Genomic DNA, 16,373 nt, shown 5'->3' with positions numbered 1-16,373 from the left:
CTAAATAAATTAAGTGTGGTTAAACCTTTACGCCAGATGGATTATCCATCTCAAGCATAGACTCGGATAATGACTGTTCATGTTTCTTTCAATCGCAGGAGCGCAAAGCTAAAGAGGGCCAGTTTTCATCTTCATTTACTGCAGGTTTGCCCGAGGGGTATTGGTGGGCGGTGCTGTCACTCGCAACAGTAGGGTAAACTCATTTATGTTTACACTTTCATGTTGATTTCTTTATTGCCGCTTTTTGTTTTTTTTCTTGTTTATTATTTTTCTCAAAACTGTTTAACGCTTTGACCTTATTAGGTATGGTGACGTAACCCCGAAGTCACTTCCCGGGCGCGTGTTTGGTATAATTTGGGTCCTTACGGGAGCGATTATGATGTCTTTATTTACTGCCACGGTTATAAATGTCATGGAAACCGCTATTGATGGTACAAAATGCACAGACATTGAGGGTAAAGAGGTGAGTGCAAATTACAGGATCACCATCGTTGACTGTTCTTCTCGTGCTATGAGAATAAAACATAGAAAAGAAAGAGTTCAGATCGCTCGTTTTTGTGTCTTGGGCGAAGCAGACACAATGATAATTAAAATGAACTCAGAAGAACCTAGAAATATCAGCGAGAAAGGTGTTGATCTTTGTTCAGAATGCTCTGTGTTTATCATGTCGAATTTTTAAGCAAATTGTTGCATTTAAATGTTTAGGTGGGGGTCTTACTTCACAATACCGAAATACAGACAGCCGCAACTGATTTAGAAGCAAAGTATATCAGTAAGTAACACGTTTCTTGTTCCTTACAGTTTTTGCATTTTTTTTTTTTCACTTTGTGTCCTACGGAAGTTTATCAATAGCTGCGCGCGTTGTTGTTTTTGTCTGACAACTTTGTGTTCGCGTTGTTTTGTTGTTGAACTATCTGGCAAAATTCACACCAAAACCAAGCTAATATGGTTGAAATCTTGATGTATGTGAACTGTCATAGCATGGCTGCCATGGATATCAAGTCACGTGATCAACCAACAAAATGTTCATCGATTAGTTCATAGAAAAATCACAAAGTTTGACGAACACCATTGCTTAAATACATACATGTACAAAACCTAAATGCATAAGTTGCGAAACGTTTTCTAAAAAGTTGCCCAGAACAAGTCGTTTGACTGGAGTAAAAGGTACGTGAAAAGCTTTGCACCGACTTGGAATAGAATCTTATGGACAGAACTCAGTTCTTATTTAGCCTCACAATGAAAATTTGTATCCACAGAATTTAGCAACTTCGAGGAAATGATGTGGAATCTGCGCGAGGGGATAACTGGAAGAGTGCTTGTGGACCGGAACTCGGCATTTCCCTTCCTGGATAAGCCTGGCTTGAGAAGAAACAGACAAATCCGACTAATTCGTAATATCGAGTATCCATTGGATTATTACCTGGCGCATGTGAGTAAGGAAGTGCTTCCAATCCCTTCCGACAAAGAACTTGTGGAAAGAAAAACGCAACTAGCAGAATGCGGGCCAATATTGAAAGAATTATCAGTGGACTTGGTCGACGCCGCCAAAACAACTGCAGAAGAGCAACTTATACCTGTAGAACCGCAGGTAAATCTTTGTTATGTTTTCCTTCCCAAGAAATAGTTCTGAACCTGTTCGCAAAATTTAGTAAACCCTAATGTGGGAGTGTTTTCAAATGCTCATCCAATTTCTTTTTTACAATAAAAGCCCTGATAGAATTATCAGTGGATTTTTTCGACGTTGCACTGAAGAGTAGAAGAGGAACTCATGCTTGTAGGAATCCAGAAAAATAATTTTAAAAAATTTTCCGGCCTCTTTAATCAAGACAAAATAATCAAGTAAGAACCATTACCAATCAAAAATACTGAAAATATTTAAAGCCCGCTCAACATGATTGTCTTCCTTGGGTAGCAAGTTTAAAAGGACAAACTTTGCGGTTCACAAATTTTTGAGAGTCTTTAGGTTTTGTTGTGATGGGTTGTACCTTCAGTCTTATTGTTTATTGTCTTTAGACCATAGACTTGGAAGGACTTTTTTCCACCTCATTTGTGTTGTACTGTCTCGTGGGGATATTCTTCGGGCTGATATTTATCGGTATTTCATGTGAAGTCTACACCAGGTGCCACGCCGGAGTTCTAAGAAGAAGAAAAGGTATAACATTGTTTACTCGGTCACTGATGCTAATATAAATATATCTTGCTATGGGTAATCAAATGATGACGAGTGAAATTAAGAAATAATTTCACGCGCGTTTTGTCAAAATTCGTCTAATTTCCCTTGCCCCAAAGGTTCGGGAAATTAACATAATTTTCACAAAACGAAAGTGAAATGATTCCGTAGTTTCACCAGTATACTATTTTATTACCTTTCAATATTGGTGGTGACAAATTACGCTTATAATTGTGGGCCTTTGACTTGTATGGTAACGAAAAAACTAATTAGAAAATTAGAACATTTAATGTTATTTGTCTTATTGTATCGAGAAATTTCGCGCAAACGTTGCTACGGCAATTTTGTAAATTATGAATTAGTATAGGTAATCGCATGAGTGCGAGTGCAATAAGGAAGGATTTACGCTACGAGTAATATTTGAAAATTCCCTCTCTCTCAAAAAAATTCTCTCACGAGTAGTGTAAATCCTTACTCAAGCTTCATCCGATTACTCATTTATTATATGACTGAGAAAATTGCGAACGCGCTCGCGTTTATTTGCACTGCAATGCAAATTGAGAATTAACGATTAATTTTCCTGCTCTCAGCCAATCACAATAAAGTCATATTCTCGGTCATATAATACACGCTGAAAACTCGCTCCAAAATCAAGGATTAATTTGTCACTCATTATATTAGGAAGGTAACTTGAGGATGAAACCTGCTGTTGTAAGCGTTTTCCCTGTTCTGTTGGCACCTCTATCCACTGGTGAATGTAATATATCAAACACGAAAGACCGTGTTTGACCACATTTCCAACCACCGAGAACAGAGTTGAAAATACGACGCGCAGCGGAGTATTTTTGAAGAACTTCGTTGTGTTTGGAAATGTGGTCAAACACTGTCTTGAGTTTTTGATATATCTTCTCAATCGAAACTAAAACCATAGTTAATAAAGGGGGCTGGTTATGTAGCCCGGCAAACATCAAAGGAGCAAACAAAGAAGCCAAGATTTATGTTGGAAGTTCCACGACCGAGCACAATATTTTGTTTTGCGCTCATACGCTATGCATGAATTACGTAACCAACACGTTTCTATTGGTTAGTTCCTCAGTGCGAAGTAAACAACTTTTGTGTTTTGTGCACGGTCAAGGCCAAAAAAGCGAACAAAAACATACAACAAAGAACATTGTCGGGTTTTATAACCATTCCCCTCTATTAACTATGCTAAAATTAAGGAGAAAACAGAGAAATTAAATCGTGAAAATCTATGCTAATTAAGATCAGATATCCAAACACTGTCACGGTCCTGACTTCCTTTGTCTAAAATTGATGAATTATTAGTGAGTTTGAGAAGATATTGCCATCACCTACCCTATCCCCCCTCCCCCCACCTCTCGCCCTTGACAGGCGGGGATCAAGACTACCCCTTTTCCTTTTAACCACTTGTCAACTCTCTCGTTTGTCTGCTTACATTACTATACGAACATGAATATTAGACGTTGGGAGGTGTGCGTCCTTGAATAGACATTTTTCATTTGGAAGTAATACTTGCTCAACTACCAGAATTTCAAACGGATTGTCTCTCTCATTCATTTATTATTTAAAGAACGATTGTCAAAATCCAATGCTTTGCTTTTTAACATGTTAGTGTATCTCATATCTCAGTTTTTTATGTAATCGTTGCATATTTGAGAATCAGTTTCTATATTTTTAATTTTTTTTTATTCTGTAAATATTTATATGAGGGCCACTGCTTTTTCAGTGATAACTGTTGTGTGCTACCCTCAACAAATAAAATTGATAATTATTCTTATTATCATTACCATTGCCATTGCTATTGCCATTCTCATTGCCATTGTCATTGTCATTGCCATTGCCATTGCCATTGTCATTGTCATTGTCAATGTCATTGCCATTGCCATTGCCATTACCATTGTCATTACCATTCCCATTGTCATGGTCATTGCCACTGCCATTGTCATTCCCATTGTCATTGCCATTGTCATTGTCATTCAAATTGTCATTGCTATTGCCATTGCCATTGCCATTGCCATTGCCATTGTAATTGTCATTGTCATTGTCATTGCCATTACCATTACCATTGTTATTGCCATTGCCATTGTCATTGCCATTGCCATTGTCATTGTCATTGTCATTGCTATTGTAACTGTCATTGTCATTGTCATCGCCATAGCCATTGTCATTGTCAATGTCATTGCCATTTGCATTCTCATTATCATTGTCATTGCAATTGCCATTGTCATTGTTATTACCATTGCCATTCTCATTGTCATTGCCATTGTAATTGTCATTGTCATTGTCATTGTCATAGCCATTGCCATTGTCATTGCCATTGCCATTGCCATTGCCATTGCCATTGTCATTGTCATTGCCATTGTCATTCTCATTCGAATTGTAATTGCTATTGCCATTGCCATTGTAATGGTCATTGCCATTGCCATTGCCATTACCATTCTTATTGCCATTGCCATCGTCATTGTCGTTTTCATTGTCAATGTCATTTTCATTGCTATTTTAACTGTCATTGTCATTGTCATTGCCATTGCCATTGTCATTGTCATTGCCATTGCCATTGCCATTCTCATTTCCAATTGCATTGTCATTGTCATTGTCATAACCATTTTCATTGCCATTGTCATTGCCATTGTCATTCTCATTGTCACTGTCAGTGCTATTGCCATTGCCATTATAACTCTCATCGTCATTGTCATTGCCATATCCATTGTTATTGGCATTGCCATGGCCATTGTCATTGTTATTACCATTGCCATTGTCATTACCATTGCCATTGCCTATTGCCATTGTCATTGTCATTGCCATTGTTATTGTCATTGTCATTGTCATTGTCATTGTCGTTGTCATTGCCATTGTCATTGTCATTGTCATTGCCATTGTCATTGCCATTGTCATTGTAATTGCCATTGTCATTTTCATTGTTATTGCCATTGCAATTGTCATTGTAATTGCCATTGCCATTGCCATTGCCATTCTCATTATCACTGTCATTGTCATTGTCATTGCTATATTAATTGTCATTGCCATTGCCATTGTAATTGTCATTGTCATGGTCATTGTCATTGTCATTGTCATTACCATTGTCATTCTCATTTGAATTGTCATTACTATTGCCATTGCCATTGTAATTGTCATTATCATTGTGACTGCCATTGCCATTGTCATTGTCATTGCCATTGTCATTCTTATTCCCATTTGCATTGCCATTGTCATTTTCATTGTCATTGTCATTGTCATTGTCATTGTCATTGCCATAGCCATAGCCATTGTCATTGCCATTTGCATTGTCATTGTCATTGTCATAACCATTGTCATGGCCGTTGTCATTGCCATTGTCATTGTCATTGTGATTGTCATTGCTATGGCCATTGCAATTATAATTTTCATTGTCATTGCCATTGCCATTGTTAATGCCATTGCCATTGCCATTATCATTGTTATTGCCATTGCCGTTGTCATTCTCATTGCCATTGCCATTACCTATTGCCATTGTCATTGTCGTTGCCATTGCCATTGTCATTGTCATTGTCATTGCCATTTTCATTGTCATTGTCATTGCCATTGTCATTGTCATTGTCTTTGTCATTGCCATTGCCATTGTCATTGTCATTGTCTTTGTCATTGCCATTGCCATTGTCATTGCCATTGTCATTGTCATTGCCATTGTCATTGTTATTGCCATTGCCGTTGTCATTCTCATTGCCATTGCCATTGCCTATTGCCATTGTCATTGTCATTGTCGTTGCCATTGCCATTGTCATTGTCGTTGCCATTGCCATTGTCATTGTCATTGGCATTGTCATTGTCATTGTCGTTGCCATTGCCATTTTCATTTTCATTGTCATTGCCGTTGTCATTGTCATTGTCTTTGTCATTGTCATTGCCATTGTCATTGTCATTGTCATTGCCATTGTCATTGTCGTTGCCATTGCCATTTTCATTTTCATTGTCATTGCCATTGTCATTGTCATTGTCTTTGTCATTGTCATTGCCATTGTCATTGCCATTGTCATTGTCATTGCCATTTTCATTTTCATTGCCATTGCCATTTTCATTTTCATTGCCATTGCCATTGTCATTGTCATTGTCATTGTCGTTGCCATTGCCATTTTCATTTTCATTGTCATTGCCATTGTCATTGTCATTTTCTTTGTCATTGCCAGTGCCATTGTCATTGCCATTGTCATTGTCATTTTCATTTTCATTGTCATTGTCATTGCCATTGTCATTGCCATTGTCATTGTCATTGCCATTGCCATTGTCATTGCCATTGTCATTGCCATTGCCATTGCCAGTCTGATTGTCATTGTCGTTGCCATTGCCATTTTCATTTTCATTGTCATTGCCGTTGTCATTGTCATTGTCTTTGTCATTGTCATTGCCATTGTCATTGTCATTGTCATTGCCATTGTCATTGTCGTTGCCATTGCCATTTTCATTTTCATTGTCATTGCCATTGTCATTGTCATTGTCTTTGTCATTGCCATTGCCATTGTCATTGCCATTGTCATTGTCATTGCCATTTTCATTTTCATTGCCATTGCCATTTTCATTTTCATTGCCATTGCCATTGTCATTGTCATTGTCATTGTCGTTGCCATTGCCATTTTCATTTTCATTGTCATTGCCATTGTCATTGTCATTTTCTTTGTCATTGCCAGTGCCATTGTCATTGCCATTGTCATTGTCATTTTCATTTTCATTGTCATTGTCATTGCCATTGTCATTGCCATTGTCATTGTCATTGCCATTGCCATTGTCATTGCCATTGTCATTGCCATTGCCATTGCCAGTCTGATTGTCATTGTCGTTGCCATTGCCATTTTCATTTTCATTGTCATTGCCATTGTCATTGTCATTGTCTTTGTCATTGCCATTGCCATTGTCATTGTCATTGCCATTGTCATTGTCTTTGTCATTGTCATTGCCATTGCCATTGTCATTGCCATTGCCATTGCCATTGTCATTTTCATTGCCATTGTCATTGTCATTGTCTTTGTCATTGCCATTACCATTGCCAGTCTGATTGTCATTGTCGTTGTCATTGCCATTGTAATTGTCATTGTCATTGCTATTGTTTTTGTAATTGTTATTGCCATTGTCATTGCCATTGTCATTGCCATTGTCTTTGTCATTGCCATTGTCATTGCCATTGCCATTGTCATTGCCATTGTCATTGCCATTGTCATTGTCATTGCCATTGTCATTGTCTTTGTCATTGCCATTGCCATTGCCATTGTCATTGCCATTGCCATTGTCATTGCCATTACCGTTGCGATTGTCATGATTATTTTCATTGTCATTGTCATTGCCATTACCATTGCCAGTCTGATTGTCATTGTCGTTGTCATTGCCATTGTAATTGTCATTGTCATTGCTATTGTTTTTGTAATTGTTATTGCCATTGTCATTGCCATTGCCATTGCCATTGTCATTTTCATTTTCATGGCCATTGCCATTGTTATTGCTATTGCTATTACCATTATTAAGAATATTATTATTGTTATTATTATTACAATTAGCTTACGACTAAACAAACTACAGAAACAACGAGAAAAAATTACAGGGAATTTTAAAATAAGGAGAGTAAGAGAAACGCTGGTATTAGTGATAAACAGCCCTATGAGGACTATAATCCTTTTTTTAGCTCATCAGCTACCTCATGAAGGAACAGCTATTCCACTCGATAGCAATGTGTTGCAAATGGTACAGTGCATTTCAGATTTGGAGGAGAGACTGAAGACTTCAATAACAGCCGATATACAGAGGATGAAAGACGAAATCGTCAATACTACAAACCGAACTGGCAATATAAATACCTCGTTAACTGATGAGAACTATTCGCTCCTCGAATATCCGAATGTCATTATATCAACAGTCTGAGAGCATAGCGATTTTTTAAAAGAATCTTTAAACATTTTTTTTTTGTAATAGTTTTTAACCTAGTCATAGATTTTAATAATTGCATCTTTTAGTTAGGTTTTTATTCTTTTTAATCATATGCAATTGTAAGCGCATTGAGAATTCTAAATGCGCAATAAGAACCTTATTATTATTATTATTATTATTATTGTTATCATTATCATTATTATTATTATTATTATTATTATTAGACAGCGGTCAAACGTCTAAATTTTACCAAATCCTTCATTTTTAGGCCAAAAGTTAAGATGGTCACTAATGTGCGGCTTTGAACGCCGCACATTCACAAAAAAATTAAGAATTTGATCATTTAGTTTACCCCTTCTTTTTCGTAATGTTTTCTAACAAAACTTGTGCACATTTTCTCTTAATGTAAGGCCACGAAAACGGGACGAGGCGTTGAATTTTGCGTTTGACTGCTAGGACAAGTTGCATCTATTTCCGAGCAAGGGTAGCAGTTCTCGTAAGGTCTCACATGGGTGGCTCGATATTCTTTGAGAGAACAATGAAACAAACAACAGAAAGAATGCCCCTAGCCTTAAAACAATAACAGCTGCTACGCTATGACGGCAAATATAGTTACAAACTTACGAGAGCTGCAACACTTCCGTTTGGTTAAAAATTTAAATAGTTTGCTTACACCATGATGTTTTTTTACAGCTGCGTCTACAATCCTTACCCAAATGATTCATTTTGAGAAATACTCAAGCCTTGGTTAACAAGAATGGTTAATGTTAAGAAAGTTTAACGTAAGCGAGGTGTTAAATGTCAGTTGTTCTTTGGTCTTAATCAAAGAACGTATCTGTGCTCGGAATGGTCAATTTTGTTTTCTTTCTTGAAAAGAAGATAAGAGACTAAAACTAAATATCCCTCAAAGGATAAGTCATTCCCCAGCATAGGTGAAGCATTTCGGCCAGAATAAGTTAAAAAGGACATCAAGACAATTGCTAAACGTTTTAATTTATGTATTCATTATATGGCATTTCGGCGCCCCTATTTTCGATATTCTTTCAATCCAATCAAATGGTGATAACAGGGCACGCATGCGCACAGATTCGAGTGGCAGTTGGCATTCGGAGGGTCTGCATGGTTTTGCTTAAACGTCATTTATGAGTTAAATGTTTGGCGATGTTTTAGCTCCCAGTTAAAATTTCAGCCCAATTCTCAAATATCATCAACTTTTACAAAATTCAGATCTCAGTTATCAGTTAGTGAGATCTGAACGATTTAATAAGTACTCGGCTGACGGAAAAATTCTTCTCAGCTATTCGAGATGTTAAGTATGACGTTGACGGCAGACGGCAGACGGCAGACGGCAGACGGCAAAGATAGCTTCTGATTTTGAGTTCTTTTCTTCTAATCCGTAAATAAAGCACACAAAAATGGAATAACGTGTCCTACTATTCATTGCAAATACAAATAATTTCACTCTACTGTACACACAGCTGAAGAGAGACGGCAAAAGTTTCATTTTTGCCGTTTGCCGTTTGTCGTAAACGTCATGCTTAACTGACCTCTCTTTTAAACCCCATTCAGAACGTAACTGCTAATAAGTCACAGCATAACATAGCTCAAAGCCTAGGTTCTAGATAAACTCGTCATTAGACTATGATTTACATTTCGCATTACTAGCACACGACTTTGAATAGAGAAGTCCTGATATTAGATACAGATGGACTATAAATATGTCGATTTCAATCTTAGTAATTTGTAAAATTGTAGTTCTTTGGGATTAATATTGAAGGAGATGTCAGACTAGTTTTTCGGTAGCAAAAGCGCTGTACTACATGCAAACAGTGTTTAAAAAATCAGGTTCGAATTTCTTGAGGTGTTTAATTGTAAAAATCTGCTTGCTCGATACTCAGAGCTGATACTTCTGTTGTTCGATCAGAAACTCACGCGCTTACCGTAAACTGCCGCTCATAATCCCTGAGCCTATAAAACTTCGTAAGGGGTTTGGATGGGCTTATAAACGTGGGGTTGGGGCTTACATCCGGAGTTGGGACTTATAAGAGAAAATTTCATTTTAAATTAGAGGGGGGCTTATATTCAACTTGGGGGAAGGGGGGGGGGGGTTAAATTCAGAAGGAAAATTTTGTTTTCCCTTGTCATCTGGGAATTCTTTCCTAAATCCTAAACCACTTTTATACCGTTTGCTTTGTCTGTTTTCGAGCTGCTTTGCTTTTGAGCTTCTCCGTTCCCTTGTGGCTCTTCTTTGCTTCTTAACCCCTCTGCTCTTTGATAGGTAGCTAAGTCTAGACATCTCCTTGTCTAAAAATTGGTAAAAAAGGAAAGGAATTAAATGGTTGTCACTGGCTAAAAATATGGTTATCGGACGTTTCGGCCACTACTGTTGCCTTCTTCAGCAAAAGATGGAAAATGCAAATGTTAAACGGCGTCCTGCTAGAATATGTAATAGATGTGTGATAAAACTAAATGAGCAATAGTCTCTAGAGTATTCTTAATGAGTGTAAAAATTCTTAATGCCATTGTACACGTTCGGTAGCGCTATGTGTTCGTTTATAGCGCTACCGAACGTGTACAATGGCATTAAGAATTTTTACACTCATTAAGAATACTCTAGAGACTATTGCTCATTTAGTTTTATCACACATCTATTACATATTCTAGCAGGACGCCGTTTAACATTTGCATTTTCCATCTTTTGCTGAAGAAGGCAACAGTAGTGGCCGAAACGTCCGATAACCATATTTTTAGCCAGTGACAACCATTTAATTCCTTTCCTTTTTTACCAATTTTTAACATGCCTGGCTACACGCCGAACATTTTTATCTCCTTGTCTATTCTATCATATAGGTTTTACTAGTGAGGAGGGCCACGATATAAGCATAGGCATAAGCATAAGCACAAGCATAAGAATATCAAAGCCTTGCGTTCTTCTTATGCTTATGCTGAGGACATGTTGGCATAAGCATAAGCATAAGTATAAGCATAAGAATAAGCGAGAGATTTTCAGCCAATCAGCAAGCGCTTTCTGCGTATGTCAACCATGTCCTCAATAAACATAAGCTTAAGCATAAGTATAAGCATAAGAAGAACGCTTAAGCCTGGTTCACACTTGTGAGATAAGCATAACACAAGTGAAATAAGCACAAGCATAAGCACAAGAAAAAGAAACATGTTTCTTTTTCTTGTGCTTATGCTTGTGCTTATTTCGCTAATGTTACGCTTATCTCACAAGTGGGAACCAGCTTATTGCACTAGTGTTATGCTCATTCCACAAGTGTGAACCAGGCTTTATGCTTATGTTTATGTCGCCGCCGTCCCCACTAGCGCATAAGCTTCTTATGCTTATGCCTATGCGTGCGTCGCAAGTGAGGACCGGGTTTTAAGCTTGAGTTTTAAGTTATCTAAAAATAGGTTGTTTATATCTGCAGCTAGCTTGCAGTTTGCGAAGCATGCACTAGACGGCGTGGTATTGAATGAAGTCAACTTTGCTTTAATTCGTCTGTTTCTTTTGTCGCTCAGTTCTTCGTAAAACTGTACGACATTTCTATAGTTTCTCTAACAAATAAACGGTGGAAAAGTCGCAATTCAAGTACATGATTCATCGAAAATACATAACTGGAAAGATTTGATTGCTTGCAGACGTTTCGTATGACAAAGCACGACACATGTGGTATGCTGACGTAGTTTGCGCATGCACAATAGGAAATCGAACGGTTGCAAGCAGAGGTTTCCTCTCGCCTCTCACCGAGCAGAAAGAAAAAGGAATCTTTGTTTCGCAGAGTAACTGGTTTCAAAACATAAAGCACGTCACATGCGACATACGGACGTAGTTCGCGCATGCACCATGAGAAATCCAACAGCTGCGAGCAGAGGTTCCCTCCCGCCTCTCACCGAGCATAAAAAGAAGAGAATCTCTCTCTCGCAGGGTAGTTTACGCTTGAGTTTAGAAGAACGTTTTAAGCGCTTTCAGTGCTTTCCACGGTCTGTGGAGGACCCAGCTCTAACGAAAGCTGGGCTTGACTGACTGAGTTTGAGTTGTCAAACAAGCAGGTAAAAGATTTGTTTTGAGTTACCATCAAGCTTATCAGTACTTTAAAGTTTAAATTCAATGCATGCAAGCATAGCACGATAGATAAATGTGGTTTCCATTAAGCTTTCAAGCAATAGTTTTCATTCAGCAAAACACATAGTAAATAAATTCTGAATAATTTCAGTGGCAGCGTCGTGAGAACTGACCTTTATTCCATTCGCAAAACTTTTGAAAGTTACCGTTGAATCACTTCGCCAAGTGTATGAAGTTTGTACTACATGCAAACTTTAAGTACAGTTTTTAGAACTGACCTTTACTCCATTCGCAAAACTTTTGAAAGTTATCGTTGAATCACTTCGCAAAGCGTATGAAGTTCGTACTACTTGCAAACTTTTCGTAGTCTTTTAATTTTGTGATTACTGATTCCGGCCACGGATTCTATGGAGTTCCATCCCCGCCAAAAATCAAAGTTGATCACAACATTCAACTTGACAGTCTAACAATTAACTTGGCAAACATCAACATCATATTTCACTCTTCAACCTTGTACTTTGTATCACAATCATTGAGACTTTAAACATCAACTTTCAAAGTGACAGTTCAACGTTCAACTTTATCCATCAACATTCATGTTAACATGTCAACAATGATCTTGACACATGGGCTGTCAGCGAAAGATGAAGTTTGAATCTCCAAGTCGAATGTTGAGTCACCAAAGGCGCACCAATCCCGCCAAAATTCAACTTGAGAATTCGACTTTCAAGTTGATAATTCAACATGAATTGTTACGTGTCAATATCCGTGTTTAGCAATGAACATTGCTATTGCTGATGACGTAAATATGTTCACCATGACGTAATGTTCAATTTCTCAAAGTTGGTTTCAACCTCGTTCCCAGGGTGCTCTCTCTTCCTCCCTCGAGAAAGTACCCTGGTTGCGGCTGGTCACGTGTCTGCTAGATTTTTGCAGATTCCAGAAAAACGATTGGAGGGAGGGGCAGGACAGTTAAAGTTTATCTCCACCGAGCTCACCTACTGAGCCCAGTAGGGAGTGGAATTTGTAACCTCGGCCGAACTCACAGCGAAGGCATTGACACATTCGATATTGGAGTTCAATGCACCAAAGTTCGGCTTAAATGTTAGCCCTGCATTTGGCTGAATTTTTCCATCGATAGTTGGACGGTCTTTGGAATTTGTGGTGGTGAAAATAATTGACAAAGAACTTGGAAATGACGACCACAACAATAAATGAACCGCGCGGTGAATTTAATTTCATTTTTCATTCGTCAAAATCACAACGTAGGTATTTACTCATTCCTTTAGAATTAAATACGTCGTTTGTTCGCCTACAAAGGTAGTTTTGAATTTCATTGAATTACTCCCATCGACAGTTTGACGGTCATTCCATTCTCTTGCGACGAAAACAAATTACGAAGAACTTGACATCAACAACGACTGAGTGCTGAATACTAATAACTTGATTAAGCAGCTTATATTTTGCGATCGGCAAAATCACAACGGAGACACTGATGCCTTCGTGTAGAGTTTGATACGTCCAGTGTTGGGCAAGAGACTAGCTTTGAATTTGATTGAATTCATTCAATCGACAGTTTGACAGTCATTCGGTTCTCTTGCTGTGAGAAATTCTATGAAGAACTTGACAACAGCGACATCGGTCGCGCGTTTGCAAAATCCAACGGCTTTCGTTTTAAAACTGTTTTAGCGGTAAGTCCAATTTTCGACCAAGAAACTAGCTTCTCATCATTTAGCTGAATGCATTCCCGTCGATAATTTGACGGTTACTTAATTCTTTTGCTGTGAAAAACTGATTAAACTAATCCGAAGCAGGTTGTTGACGGTTTTTGAAAAAGCAATGAAAAATAAGCAAAGTTCCCTCTCAATTAGCGTCTCGTACTCATAGAAGTTCAGATCATAGCGACGAAGCGTTGGTCAGGCAGGATCTCTGACAAACAACTTGCTTCACTTTCAAATAAATAACGTCTGTATAGCAGCGCAACATTTACCTCCCTAGACAGTGTTGACTAACTTTAAGTTGAGGTCCCACCCTCTGTGCGGCTTTGCTTGGCATATGTAGACATGTGACCAGCCGCAGGGTACTTTCTCGAGGGAGGAAGAGAGAGCACCCTGGGAACGAGGTTGAAACCAACTTTGAGAAATTGAACATTACGTCATGGTGAACATATTTACGTCATCAGCAATAACAATGTTCATTGCTAAACACGGATATTGACACGTAACAATTCATGTTGAATTATCAACTTGAAAGTCGAATTCTCAAGTTGAATTTTGGCGGGATTGGTGCGCCTTTGGTGACTCAACATTCGACTTGGAGATTCAAACTTCATCTTTCGCTGACAGCCCATGTGTCAAGATCATTGTTGACATGTTAACATGAATGTTGATGGATAAAGTTGAACGTTGAACTGTCACTTTGAAAGTTGATGTTTAAAGTCTCAATGATTGTGATACAAAGTACAAAGTTGAAGAGTGAAATATGATGTTGATGTTTGCCAAGTTAATTGTTAGACTGTCAAGTTGAATGTTGTGATCAACTTTGATTTTTGGCGGGGATGGAACTCTGTAGAAAGCAGCACTGAAGTAAAAATCGTTTCGACCCAGAATGTTCTTCATACAACAGCGGAGAGGAAGATGAAAATGAAAGAGAAGAAAAAAGGAAAGAATGGAATATAAATTCATATTAATTGAGTACTAGCTGCACTTCATTTGTGCCGCGTTATTAGACCTCTTAATTCCGTGAGGTTTGAACTCAAAAACCGGCTTTATACTTGTTGTACTCTTGTAGACCTTCTAGGTATGATCTGGATTTAGCGCTTGGATGTCAAGTGAAATATGGCCCAATTGATAGGCTCTATATAAATCATAAATGAGCTTCATTTTAGAGTAACTCACTTTGGCTCTTTGCTGTTTTCCTGAAATTATCTCTTCTATACTATTCAATCATCTCAATCAATTTATAGCATTTGACACAATCACTCAGTTTGGCCGCTGATTCGCTGAGAAGCTGTGAGCATTTTCTAATGATAAAATTTGCTTCAAATGCAATTACTTTTATCGCACTATTTTGAAGAAGGGTTTCTTTAAAGTTACACAGTTTGTAGATGTTACATGCAGAACAACAAAAACATGCAACTAGTCCAAAAATCCCAGGATGTAAGAGATCCAGAAATTCGCGCTGTGCGATCACTTTGTGTTAAGCATCTTAAGGGCCACCATTTCTTTCTCGAGTTTTTCTTGGAACCTACGGTAGGTTATCATTTATAAGAATAGCCTGATAATGAATTCAAGCTTTAATTTTTAGTATAATTCTAAAACTGCCATGGCCGAGTGCTCAGTGCGTCGGACTCGCAATCCAGCGGTCCCGGGGCCGAGTTCCGCTTTGACCACTACCTGGATTTGTTTAACGGTAGCCCCGAGTTCAAATCCTCGGCCACGCTTGTAAATAGCCAACTGGTTTGCCTCCAGTCAGTTGGGATTCTTAACAATGTTATGTACAATTCGAAGTTTTTGTTTCAGTTGTTTGCTCGGCCCCACTAGACTTTGTGATATGAACACTGCCGAGGGTAAATAAAGGTTATTTAATTTTTCTTAATATCAAAATTTTTATCTGTTTGCAAATAAGATGTTGAATTCGCTTCAAGATCACTGTTCTACAGTCGCTGCTGCTCGAAAACTTAAGCTCAAATTTTTCTGGTGTTGGTAATTCGTCTTTGTCCAGTCCTAAAACTTGGCATCCTTGTGTCTCTTTGGCGTATATTTTACTGTTTAGCGTTTTCAGATTTACGTTACTAAACTACTTTTCGATTTGCCGGTGCATTTATACATAAAAGAACATGCTAAAGATCCCGGCATATTAGGCTTTAATAGATGAATGTCCAGGCTCGTTCTGAGCTCTTCCCTTTTTCCTTTTCCTTCCCTTCCCCCACCCCCTTCCAAATTTCAAGGAAAAGCTCTGGGAACGAGGTTGATGAATGTCATAAGCATCAAACTGAAGGATCCAGACTTAGGTAAAGATTAATCATCATAAGGGTTAATCAATAGAGAAATCTCAAAATTGCCCGGACACTTAACTCGAATTCCCACAACGTGGAGCTTCTAAGCATGTATCTACACAACTTGGATGGAATGCTGGTCTATCGTACCCAGACCCCTGACTCTCCGTTAGACTGACCTAAAACGAGTGCACTGGTACCCATTCATACTTAAGTCAGAGTAGGGC

The sequence above is a fragment of the Orbicella faveolata genome, unplaced genomic scaffold (assembly GCF_042242905.1).
Source record: "Orbicella faveolata isolate gen_17 unplaced genomic scaffold, um_ofav_v1 contig_47, whole genome shotgun sequence".
Lineage (NCBI taxonomy): Eukaryota > Metazoa > Cnidaria > Anthozoa > Scleractinia > Merulinidae > Orbicella > Orbicella faveolata.
This window is presented reverse-complemented; position numbering follows the sequence as displayed.